The sequence below is a fragment of the Diabrotica virgifera genome, chromosome 6, assembly GCF_917563875.1.
Source record: "Diabrotica virgifera virgifera chromosome 6, PGI_DIABVI_V3a".
NCBI lineage: Eukaryota > Metazoa > Arthropoda > Insecta > Coleoptera > Chrysomelidae > Diabrotica > Diabrotica virgifera.
The window spans coordinates 245,586,828-245,599,881 of record NC_065448.1 but is presented as its reverse complement, the minus strand read 5'-3'; the positions used below and the strand labels follow the sequence as shown (position 1 = coordinate 245,599,881).

The 13,054-nt window shown below is 37.0% G+C and overlaps 1 protein-coding gene and 1 long non-coding RNA gene across 2 annotated transcripts in view; both read right to left on the bottom strand.

The window, feature by feature from the left end:
* LOC126887482 (proton channel OtopLc-like) overlaps positions 1–13,054 on the bottom strand; it is a 105,886-nt gene that overhangs the window by 78,872 nt on the left and 13,960 nt on the right. The gene's annotated exons all lie outside the window — the stretch shown is intronic.
* Positions 5,232–11,171, bottom strand: LOC126887483 (uncharacterized). Its single transcript, XR_007699076.1, has 2 exons — positions 10,313–11,171; positions 5,232–5,532 (listed from the first exon to the last, which is right to left on the bottom strand). It is a non-coding gene; the product is annotated as an uncharacterized LOC126887483 (long non-coding RNA).

Genomic DNA, 13,054 nt, shown 5'->3' with positions numbered 1-13,054 from the left:
CGAGAATGTGCTTTATAACAATATTTTGAATTACTTTGGAGATAGGTTCTGTCCAGAACAACATGGTTTCTTACCAGGGAAGTCCACTGTGTCAAATTTGTGTGTTTTTACAAGTTTTGCAGCAGAGGCCATAAATAATAAAACTCAGCTGGATGTAATTTTTACCGACTGCACCAAAGCTTTTGATAAGGTTGATCACTCTATACTTATTGAAAAGCTAAGCAAATTTAATTTTGATTCAGAAGCATGTATGTTTCTGAGGTCATACCTTTCTGATAGGTTAAATCAAGTCAAAGTAGGGAATAGTTTATCTAAGCCATTTATGTCGACATCAGGGGTACCACAAGGTAGCAACTTGGGTCCTCTTCTGTTCGCTATATTTATTAATGATTTGCCTCACTGTGTGAAGTTTTCGACAAGCCTGCTATTTGCAGATGATTTTAAGATTTTTCGAGAAATTTCAACTCTACAGGACTCTGAGATGCTGCAATGTGATCTGAACTCAGTAAGTCAATGGTTTGATGACAACAAAATGTTTCTAAACACTTCTAAATGTCATGTTTTTACTATCACTCGAAAAATACAATACGTAGAGAACCAATACAAAATTTCTAACACTGTACTTGAAAGAAAGAACACTTGCAAAGATCTTGGAATAATGTTTCAGCAAAATTTGAGATTTAGTGAACATTATCGGATCATCATTGGAAAGGCATACAGAACTCTTGGCTTCATAATTCGTAATTCAAAATTTTTTAAAAGAACTGAAACTCTAATATCATTATACAATGCACTGGTAAGACCTCACTTGGAGTATGCCTCTATTATATGGGCACCACAAGCCGAATTCAATGTTGATCTGATTGAAAAGGTTCAAAAACGATTCTTGAGGTTTCTTTATGTCAGAAAGTTTGGTATCTATCCCTACATGATTTCCTATAATGCTATGCTAACTTGTTTTAAAGTTCAGCGACTGGATAATAGAAGACATTTTCATTCAGCCCTTTTTATATACTATGTTGTAAATCACATTAAATATAAAGATTGCTTTTTTATAAATAGTATTAAATTTCATGTTCCAAAAACACATTTAAGAATTAATAACAAACGACTGTTCTCAACTAATAAGACTGATTGTTCACCCATAAATAAGATGTTAGAAGAATGTAACCATATGATAATTAACTGTGATATAGACTTTTTAAATTCTTCTGTGAAACAAATAAAAGTTGCTTCTGAAACAAATTTCTAGTATACAAAAGTTGTCGTAAAATTTTATTTAGATGTATTTATTTGTATTTAGATGTATTTATTTGTATTTAGATGTAATTATTTGTCTAGACGTATTTGTAGTGTGTTTTTTTACATGTTCTATTCTGTTTAGGTTTAGTACTTAATATAGGAATGAGTTTTTAGCAGTAGTAAGCACTCTTTTAATGTAATAACAATTTTTGTGTATTAAAGGAGGTTAAATAAATAAATAAATAAATAAATAATTGTATTTTCAGAAAATACGTATTTAGTTAAAAAAAATTTCGACAATTAATGTTCAGACATCATTTGTGGCTTGTTTAATGTGTTTGTGTCTGTTTTATTATTTTATTATTTTAATTTTTGGCACTGTTCTAATAAACATGTTTGAAAAGTAGTAAGTATAAATTAGTTTAATATTTAAACAAAATATAAATAAAAAGTATATTAATTTCGTTTAAATCATATAATAGAAGTATAACTTCTTACGTGCGTACAAAGTACACACACATTCTTTTTTTTATTTTAAAAATATTATCAATAGTTTAACCAAATGGAAAAAGTAAATCAAACGAAAAATAAGGTGAAACCACCCAAGAAAAAGTTCATTAAAAACCGTGCCAAAATTATGCGAAAATCGAAATTTGTTTCGCTTCACAACAAAAAATATTATTTATTATTGTTTTATTATTATTAGATATTTCATGCAAATACCTTTCTAAATACCTATCTTAACATAAAATTTTCACCCATTTTGGTTTATTTTTAAAAATATCTATTTATTAATAATAAAATCGTTTTCTATTACTTCCATTTAGAGCGATTATGATATTGTCAAAATATTAATCTTAGATAATGTCAAAGATTACCACTGCACAGTGGTTCCAAATGCTGAAAACGTGGTCAAGAGGCGAAAAAAGGTGTGTGTGTTTATGTTTTATTGGCACTGGTTTAAGCAACCAACTGGCCAGTCAATAGGCGAAAAAAGGAGTCCCTATTTAGGGAGTTTCATGATTACATTTGTTTTCTCATACTATCGTAGAGTACTAATAGGGCTTTTCATCGATTGTCATTTGTTTCGAGCTTCTGTCATGTGTCACATAATATTAATATATCTACGTCATACGTCTTCGGTTTGTATCATTGGTAATACCAATAACGTACGACGTAGATATATTAATATTATGTGACACATGACAGAAGCTCGAAACAAATGACTGTGAATGAAAAGCCCTATACGCAGGTATGAGGATCAGACTGGGTGTATTCTGGTCCACAACTCAGGAATAAGTGGGCCATGTCCGGAGTTATTTTGGCCGGCAGAGAAAGTGAAAAATAACGTGTATATTGAAAACGCTGTAAAACGTTTTGTAGTTTATCAATTTTATAGCTGTAAAGCAGATTCTTCTTTTTTAAGTATGTAGTAATGTAAGATGTAACTTAAATCAACATTTATTAATAATAAATGCCTTAAATTTGTTAATGCATAAATAGTGAAAATTTACTTGAAATAATTAAAATTTTGTAAAGATGCATTCAAAAAGTACAAAATTCTGCATAATTCTGCGACTAATGTTTATTAATCTTAAAATATATAGTAAGGAGATACAGAATCACTTTGGTTTAGCTGCCTATAGCTGCCTATGCATTGCTGGCAGTTGTTTGAATACAAAAGTGGAAAATGACGCATATTACATGATTCTGGCGATTGCTGAGTATGTATGGGCAGTTGGACATAAGTATTAGGTTCTGAATATTGTACTTCATAAAGAAAATGTATTGGTAATCAGCAGTTTCAAAAGTCCCTTATAATATAAAATTTTAAACAAAAATGCGGCTAAAATAAAATTTTCGAATTTTTTTCGTCCATATTGGATCCGCCATTTTGTTTAAAAAAAAAAAGTAATGTAAGATTTGTAATCAGCGCCCTTAACCTACCAAATTGGACAAAAAATTTTCCTTTTTGATTGATATTTTCAATTTCTTTCCGCCATGTTGGATCTGCCATTTTGTTTTTCAGAAAAAATAATGCCAGATTCGTAATCAGCGATGCCAAAAACCCTTGAGAACGAAAGTAATTCCAAAATGTATAAACAATATACGCTTTTAAAGGTTCATGACCACGTTTTCGGCATTTGGAACCACTGTGCACTGTTGCCAAAGTTTATGATACTATCTCCCGAAGTTATATTTTGTTGCTACCTCTTGATCACTACTGTTTACTCTTAATCAGAAAATATAAATATAATCAAAATAAAAAAATTTAAAAAAATATTTTTAAGAAACGCTTTTTTTTAGTTACGAGTGACTAAAATTAAACACATTATAAAAAAATCAACTAAAAAGCAAAAAATTGAAAAAATCTAACACATTCGTCAAAGAAAAGCGTGGCGCGTCTTCATCGAATAAACGGTTTTCGCACCACGCTTTTCTATAACGGATTTGTTAGATTTGTTTAAATTTTTTTTATTTTTTGCTTTTTAGGTGATATTTTATATTTTTAATTTTAGTCACTCGTAACTAAAGAAAAGCGTTTCTTAATTTTTTTTTCCTATTTTTTTATTTTTTACTTTTTAGTCTTACACTTTTTATTACACAATAAAATATATCGTCATGTTTATTAAAATATGTATAAAACATATGATGTACAAACATGAAAAGTAGTCGGAATCGGCAAAAAATTTGAAACTTTATAGTTTATTCATCAAGCATAACGTAAACAATTAACGTAAAAAGTGAAATTATGTATAGTTCATATCATTAGCTACAATCCGCAAAAGTTTCAAGTTTCTATATTGTAAAAAACAAGAGAATTTAAGCATTCTCCATTAAAACAGTTTTTTTATTTAAACAATTAACATAAAAAATTGATTTATTGACTATTCGTGTATTGTTCCAGCGAATGCATATGTCTGAAAATTTTCATTCATTTGCATTGAAGAAAAGTTAGTCAAATTAACGTCTAAAGATTTGATGCTAACTATTGAAGTAAAGAAAAGCGTTTAACAAGCAATTTGACTTCCTATGTCCTAGATTTTCACCCAGCGTGACCGGAAGTAGAACTGGAAGTTGCTATTTAAACTCTTTGTGTAACTTTATGAGTCCATTAATATGCGAGTTCACTAATTTTAAGTCATTTTTGCGAACTTCCGACCATCCAACTTCCAACTTTTCAACTGGAAATGACATCAAAACCGTAACTAAATATTCGAGCTCACTTTTCAATACGTGATGATTGATATATCACATGTACAAATCAAATCAAGACATGTTATTTAATCCCCGTTTAGGCTTGAGCCTCTTCAGGGTACTGGAACTCCCTTTTTTTTGCGGGAGTGTGTGGAACATGGTTAATTCCAAAGGGAAGCGTGTTGTTGAGAAGTGTGGGTTTAGACGGTGATTTTTTTTGCTAAGTGCTGGGCTAGCTGGAGCGAGCGAGAAGAAATGCTATGTCCTGTATTTGCTTTTAGCAACATCAAGCGTTTAACATGTCTGCTCATATGGGAACAAGGAAAGACTATCTATAGAGATACTGTGGGGGTCAGAATGGGGCTAAAGAAGAAGAAGCAGACACGCAAACCTTCTTTGCAAGACGGCAGCTCATTTGTTGTGCGGGAGCTAGGTCGTAGATTCGTTAGGGAGGGTGAAGGGGTGTTAAGATGACTAAACTACCATAACAATTACAAAGGGTACTTACTCTGACTAGAGGATCTTTCTACTATTTAACAAAAAGGGACGCCGTTTGAAACAAATCCTCTGGTTTGTATTTGGGTACTTACTAAGACATTTTCTCTCACTTACGGGGTACCAAATGGGGGGACATTCATCATTGATTCCTCTTTGGGGTTAGACTGGGCAACATCTTTTCTTTTACTGGCTTCTATGCCATATTCTTTCTTCTGTACTAAAACTTACACACAGTTGCATTAGAATTTAGTTAAAATTTTTCCAAAACAAGGTTACAGAAATAAAATGGTAGATACACTTACAAAACGTTTATTCAAAACTTTAAACTCTTACCAGGTTTATTCAAAATTTTACTACAAAAACAATGATTACAAACAAAACAATTAAAATTAAATTTGTTGGGCAGTATATGTCAAATAAAATTTGACCTATTTATTTCAACACAAGATTTGACGTAGCTGTCAAATGTCATAAGTCACTGCCTTTTTTTACCATTATGAAAGCAAATTTCTTTATACAATTATTTACCAGAAATTTATCCACTTGAAATTTAGTAAAATTAAAAAACGTATCATACCTTAAAAACAAAAAAAACTCTTCGTCACAGTCACAAAACTACAGGGTGGGAGTTCATCAACAAACAGGGGGCAGGGGGAAGACATGGCTTCTTTCTTCAATTTCAGGGCAATCATTGGAGGGTGGGGTGTGGGGTAGACATTCCATACACAAATCACAAAGGGGGCTCTTCTGGGAAATTGGAACTTTTCAGGGCAATCAACTGGAACTTGCATAGGGACAGGAACAAACAAAGACTTCTACACAATGCATAGGGACAGGAACAAACAAAGACTTCTACACAATGGGCAACAATGCCGGGTTGTAGAACTGCGTGTTTGACTCTTCAAGAGGCTTCGATTTTCCATAACAAATCCAACACTATGTGGAAAAAATCCTCTCAGAGCACTCACCACACATTCAGATCTTCACAGCGACCATTCTACATTTTACCGGCGGGGAACAAAGGGACTACGCCCTACTTCGAGCGAGTACCAGCCGAGGAGATGCTATCACCTTCGGACGTAAAGCTGGACTAATTTGCGCTTCGCTCTGAAGCTACTACCTGGGAAAAATACGACGGAAGTACCGAGCGATTTTGATCCTTAGGGATGCTTAGTTGACAAGAACTCAACTTTCAGTTCAAGATTTGTTCTAGAAAGTTCATCTACGCATTAGAACTGTACTTTTGTCAACACTTCTTACAAATTCTGTTTTTGCGTCTCAAATAAACAGGAATCTTGTAACACATTGAAATGTTGCTGCAATACTTCATGGCTGTATACAGGGTCGGCTTGGGATCTTATAATGATATTGAACTTCACAAAATAAATTAAAAAAATAGACATTCTTTTTGGGAATTGGGATATTAAATTAATGTTGGAGTTTTTTCAAACGTTACAAAGCCTCCGCGCAAAAGAGAAACCTGGATAAGATTATCCAGTTTTCGATAACAAACAGAAAAAAATCCAACATGGACATCTTAGGTGTGACAGGACAACAATATCAAAATATTTAGATAATGGCTAGTGGGGATTAAACAAAACAAAAAAGTCGTTAGGGATTGGGCTAGCGTGCCATCAATCGCCAGACTCTTTAAAGTCGAGTAGACTTAAATGTTTCTTGACTCTACAAAGAACTGTAGGTGACAAGAGTTTCTGTGCCTTGGGAAAGAAACTAAACTTGTGCCCTGTGTGGACCTCGCTGACATCCACAGCAGTAACACAAGTGACATACCAGGGCAGACACAGCCTTGTCACCTCGTTGCCTAACCGCGAGCGGTTCTCAAAAACTAAAAAAAATCATTTGAGCTCTAGGCTCAGCAGATAGGCATCTGCCTAAACTCCACTAAACGCCTAGCGAGTTTCAGGGAATTTTGTTGGCAACGGTTCAGCAAAAATGAGGATTTAGACAATCCAATCTAAATACCTCAGTGAGACAAAATCTCACCAACAACTTACTTCAACAACTCATTCAAACAAAACAGGGCTAGACAAAAGGGTATATGACAACAACAAGGACTAAAATCAAGACAATATTAACAAGGGGGGAGGGGGGATACGTGTGACAACAACAAAAGACCGAAAAGACTAGTATACTGGGTTCAAACAGGATATCAAACTTTTTAAACAAGACTAAGGGAAATGAACGCAACATATGATATAGAGAACACTACATCATTACGTTTTCAATCAACAGTCCAATCCAGGACATAAGAACCTTTCATGAACGTTCACTAGACAACTCTCTCATTTTCAAATCACAAGCTGGGGAAAGACTTCATTTTCAAAACAGGGCTACACTTCACTTTTCGAAACAGGGGATAGACTTCATTTTTCAAGACAGGGGGGTTGGGCTTTACTTTTCAAAACTGGGGATAGACTTACTTTTCAAAACTGGGGGCATTTCATTTCTCAAGACTGGGGGTGGACTTTATTTTTAAAACGGGGGGCTACTTTTTCAAAACAGGGGATGAAAGCAACACGCAAGGGGAAGACCAAAGGGACATTGGAAAGTATGACAGTTCTGACGAACAACCGCTTCCATTTATCGACCGAAAGCAAGCTTCACCTGTACTCAACGCGGCCAGATCCTAACCTCACCAGCCTTGTCACAGCTTCTGCTCTTGGCCTACTTTCAATCAACAAAGAGAAGAGAGGTCAACTAACTATTCGCCAAAAAAAATCAAACTCCAGCACGGACACGGGCTAACAGACAACACGGGCTAATAGACAACACGGGCTAATAGACAACACGGGCTAATAGACAACACGGGACAACAGACAATGGGCTCTAAAACTTCCAGACAAAACAGGGATAGACAAACAAACAGACAACAACATACTTTTTGACTTCTAGATATACTCAGGGGCTTACAAACACAAACAATATTGAAATTTGGTTCCTATATGAGCTCACACGGGATAAGACATTTCTTGCTCCGACTACTAATGAAAGTGTTCACAGATAGCTGAACAACACTTCCTTCATCACGAGTATTACACTTGTGACATGTCAGATACAAAAAGACATACTTCATTCACGAGGGGACTTCAACTACTTCACTGGGGGGGAGACTTCAACTACTACTTCACAGGCTCTTTTTAACTAACCTCTGGCATCCTTTTGACACCTACAAAGATAGATTAGTCAAAAAAAAAAAAAAAACAAGGGGCAACACAGACAAGGGGGGGCTTTTTCAGGGGCTAACTTCTACACTTCAAGACAGTTATTCTCAAACAGTGTCGACAGAGAACGCTATCTTCAAATCTAAAAGTGACAGCTTTTCTCCTGGCTGCTTGAAAAAAACACAGAAGTGGGGGGCCTCTCCACGGTTTCCCTCTTCACTTCTTCACGGGGCCACTTCTCAAGGGGATGACTTCTCAATGGGATGACTTCTCCAACTAACCTGTGGCATGACATACACCAACAGAGATAGGCTTCGCTGGAAAAACAAGGGACTACTCTCACACAGACTATACGGGGCTAAGCTCATACACGGACCATACCAACAACATCACACATCTAATCAAATGACCAAATCAATAAATCACAAAAAACGATTATTCTGTAAAAAAACTGTTGATCTATAGGAATACATGCAAAAAATACAACATACTGTTATACTTCATAATTGGATTCAATATTCAAAATATTTAACGTTACTTTTAATCAAAATTTTCAAAAAAATTTTACGTTACTTTTTTATTCAACTGTTTGTCTATATATTTCATCAATATTTTCAAAAAAATTCAAATCAATGCTTTCATCATGGGTACAATATCAATACAATACAGTTAGTACGCTACAATAACATACAATTCTGTTCTACGATACTTACAATACAATACAATACCAGTATACATATGGGGTTACAAGTTAAATACACTATGATGTATGAAATGGTACATGCCTATACAATCAACAGCACGACCAAATCAACATCACAACAAAATGTGTACATACTTACACCTCTTTGGAAAAATTATTAACTTTTGCAACAAAAACTACAAAAATGGGCTCTTTCATGGGGACTAACAGACTGAAACAGTTTCGGGGGCACTAAAAGACATGAAACAGTTTCTGGGGGCAAGACAAGAGGAATCTGGGCTAAACTACATGGGAAGACTTGGGCGATATTTACTCGGGTCAAACTTCAGGGTGTACGTTACAAATGTAACACTAAGTGGGGGGTGGCTAAAGACATTGGGGACTAGTAGATAGGCTAACTACTAGTTGAACATGTCTACAAGCTAGACTTGTAACAATGGGCATACAAAACATGACACGAGTCGAGCTTCCATGTTATCGGAAACACTTGCACCACAAACTGAGATCGGCTACCCAAGACGGGCACTGCCTAACAGTTGTAGTACAAATGAGACCGAAAGGAGGCTAAAAGGATATGGTAGTGGGCACATGCTAATGGGGTCTGAGGGAGGCCAAAAAAGTACAGGCCCCACGTTGCCGGGGCCATTTGAAGCGTTTTGAGCCCCACACGTTGGGCGCAATTTGAAGCGTTTAACATGTCTGCTCATATGGGAACAAGGAAAGACTATCTATAGAGATACTGTGGGGGTCAGAATGGGGCTAAAGAAGAAGAAGCAGACACGCAAACCTTCTTTGCAAGACGGCAGCTCATTTGTTGTGCGGGAGCTAGGTCGTAGATTCGTTAGGGAGGGTGAAGGGGTGTTAAGATGACTAAACTACCATAACAATTACAAAGGGTACTTACTCTGACTAGAGGATCTTTCTACTATTTAACAAAAAGGGACGCCGTTTGAAACAAATCCTCTGGTTTGTATTTGGGTACTTACTAAGACATTTTCTCTCACTTACGGGGTACCAAATGGGGGGACATTCATCATTGATTCCTCTTTGGGGTTAGACTGGGCAACATCTTTTCTTTTACTGGCTTCTATGCCATATTCTTTCTTCTGTACTAAAACTTACACACAGTTGCATTAGAATTTAGTTAAAATTTTTCCAAAACAAGGTTACAGAAATAAAATGGTAGATACACTTACAAAACGTTTATTCAAAACTTTAAACTCTTACCAGGTTTATTCAAAATTTTACTACAAAAACAATGATTACAAACAAAACAATTAAAATTAAATTTGTTGGGCAGTATATGTCAAATAAAATTTGACCTATTTATTTCAACACAAGATTTGACGTAGCTGTCAAATGTCATAAGTCACTGCCTTTTTTTACCATTATGAAAGCAAATTTCTTTATACAATTATTTACCAGAAATTTATCCACTTGAAATTTAGTAAAATTAAAAAACGTATCATACCTTAAAAACAAAAAAAACTCTTCGTCACAGTCACAAAACTACAGGGTGGGAGTTCATCAACAAACAGGGGGCAGGGGGAAGACATGGCTTCTTTCTTCAATTTCAGGGCAATCATTGGAGGGTGGGGTGTGGGGTAGACATTCCATACACAAATCACAAAGGGGGCTCTTCTGGGAAATTGGAACTTTTCAGGGCAATCAACTGGAACTTGCATAGGGACAGGAACAAACAAAGACTTCTACACAATGCATAGGGACAGGAACAAACAAAGACTTCTACACAATGGGCAACAATGCCGGGTTGTAGAACTGCGTGTTTGACTCTTCAAGAGGCTTCGATTTTCCATAACAAATCCAACACTATGTGGAAAAAATCCTCTCAGAGCACTCACCACACATTCAGATCTTCACAGCGACCATTCTACATTTTACCGGCGGGGAACAAAGGGACTACGCCCTACTTCGAGCGAGTACCAGCCGAGGAGATGCTATCACCTTCGGACGTAAAGCTGGACTAATTTGCGCTTCGCTCTGAAGCTACTACCTGGGAAAAATACGACGGAAGTACCGAGCGATTTTGATCCTTAGGGATGCTTAGTTGACAAGAACTCAACTTTCAGTTCAAGATTTGTTCTAGAAAGTTCATCTACGCATTAGAACTGTACTTTTGTCAACACTTCTTACAAATTCTGTTTTTGCGTCTCAAATAAACAGGAATCTTGTAACACATTGAAATGTTGCTGCAATACTTCATGGCTGTATACAGGGTCGGCTTGGGATCTTATAATGATATTGAACTTCACAAAATAAATTAAAAAAATAGACATTCTTTTTGGGAATTGGGATATTAAATTAATGTTGGAGTTTTTTCAAACGTTACAATCTCTGCGTTAGATACCCGCCAAACAGCGAAGGTAGCTGTCACTTGTGGAACGGCTCTTGGATTCAGCTTTTGGGATGCAGTTAGGTTATCTGCGATATAGTAGGGGAGTAATTTCGTGGAACTCATCGGGAAGTTCGTTTCTAGCTAATTGAAGAAGTTTAGCCGGAGGGAACGGAACTTTATTTTTGGGAATCCCGGTGAGTCTAAAACCGCGCCTATTGCAAGGTGTTTTTAGGATGTTTTTGGCTCTAATGTTAGAGCCGGTGATGACGCGCATTGTATACTTGCTGCCGAGAGAACGTATTCTGTCGACTATTTTGGGGACTTTAGCGAGTGGATGTACTAGTACAGACGGATACAACCTTCCCTTCCTCAGGCACTTCCTCAGAACCCTGCGTTCTGCGGCAGCAATTCTGTTGTTGGCTCGTGGTTTTAGCAGAGTATAGAGGCACGATCTGTAATCGATTATCGGTCTTATAAAGGTTTTGTACGTGTGTACAAGTGTTTTGCTGGACGTACCTCCAAACCTTCCAGAAAGTGCTCCCAAGAGACAGGCTCTCTTCCTTACCTTGTTTAAGGTGTTTGTAACGTCAGTGTTCCAGTTGAGAGTCCAGTCGAAGTGAACTCCCAAATAGACCACCGAAGGACGATATTCGAACCTCTCTCCCTGGAGAACGATCCTAGCCTCCTCGAATGAGGATCGGCTACTAGGATGTCTGAAGGCGATCATCTGGGTTTTCGTGGCGTTGAGCGTAACTCTCCACCTGTTATACCATCTGACCATTTTGTCCAGCAATGTTTGAGCTTTTTCGAATACAGAGGGCTCTACACGAGTGCCCCTTGAAGAGCCTGCGGTGAGAAGGGCAGTATCGTCTGCAAATAATAGGACTGACTCGGATTGTCTAGCTGGTTTGGGAACGTCGCAGTTGTAAACTGTGTATAATATTGGGGCTAGTACTGAGCCTTGTGGCACTCCCGCTTGTGGAGTGAAGGAGGTGGATAATATTTCTGCGACGTTGACGCGAACTGTTCGATCTGAGAGATAGGAGTGTATGATTTTGATAAAAGTTATTGGCAGTCCAAAACGGCGTAATTTTTCAATCAGTCCGGCATGCCAGACCTGATCGAAGGCCTTTTGGACATCTAGGAATATGCCTATTACGTATCTTTGACGCTCGTTGATTGCTTGGGAGATGAAGGTGGCTGCTTCAATCAATGCATTACGTGTGGAATGTTCAGCTCTGAATCCAAATTGGAAGCTGGGAAGAAGGTGGTTGGCATCTAGGAATTCTACGAGTCTCTCCTTAAATATCCTCCCGTAGGCTTTACCTAGAGTGTTAAGTAGAGAAATTGGTCTATAGGATTCAGTGCTGGTGGGGGGTTTTTCCGGTTTGGGAATCATGACAGTGCTGGCTACCTTCCATGAGGCTGGAAAGTAGCACAGCTTGAGGCAGGCATTGATTGTTTGTGTAAGCAGCGGGATAATACTCTCAGGAAGTTTTTTGAGGCATCTTCTGTGGATACCATCAGGGCCAGGAGATGTGTTTTTGCCAAAATTACACATCTGCCTGACGGTTTCATCCTGCACAGGAGCTACCATCGGATGAGGGTAAGCTGCCATGTGCTGGATGGGGGTTTCGAGTATATCTTCCACTCTCAGCTCGACAGTGCGTCTGTGTCGCTCATCAAAGTTGGGATTATTAGGAGTGATAAAGACTGACTGAAGTGAGCTTTTGAAAGCTTCAGCCTTATCTTGTGGATTATTAAGTATGATGTCGTTGACAATGAGCTGTGAATGTGGTTTGGATTTTTGCCTTGTTAGGATTTTGAAGTTGTTCCAGAATTTACTACCGTCTCGATAATCCAGTCTAGAGGTGA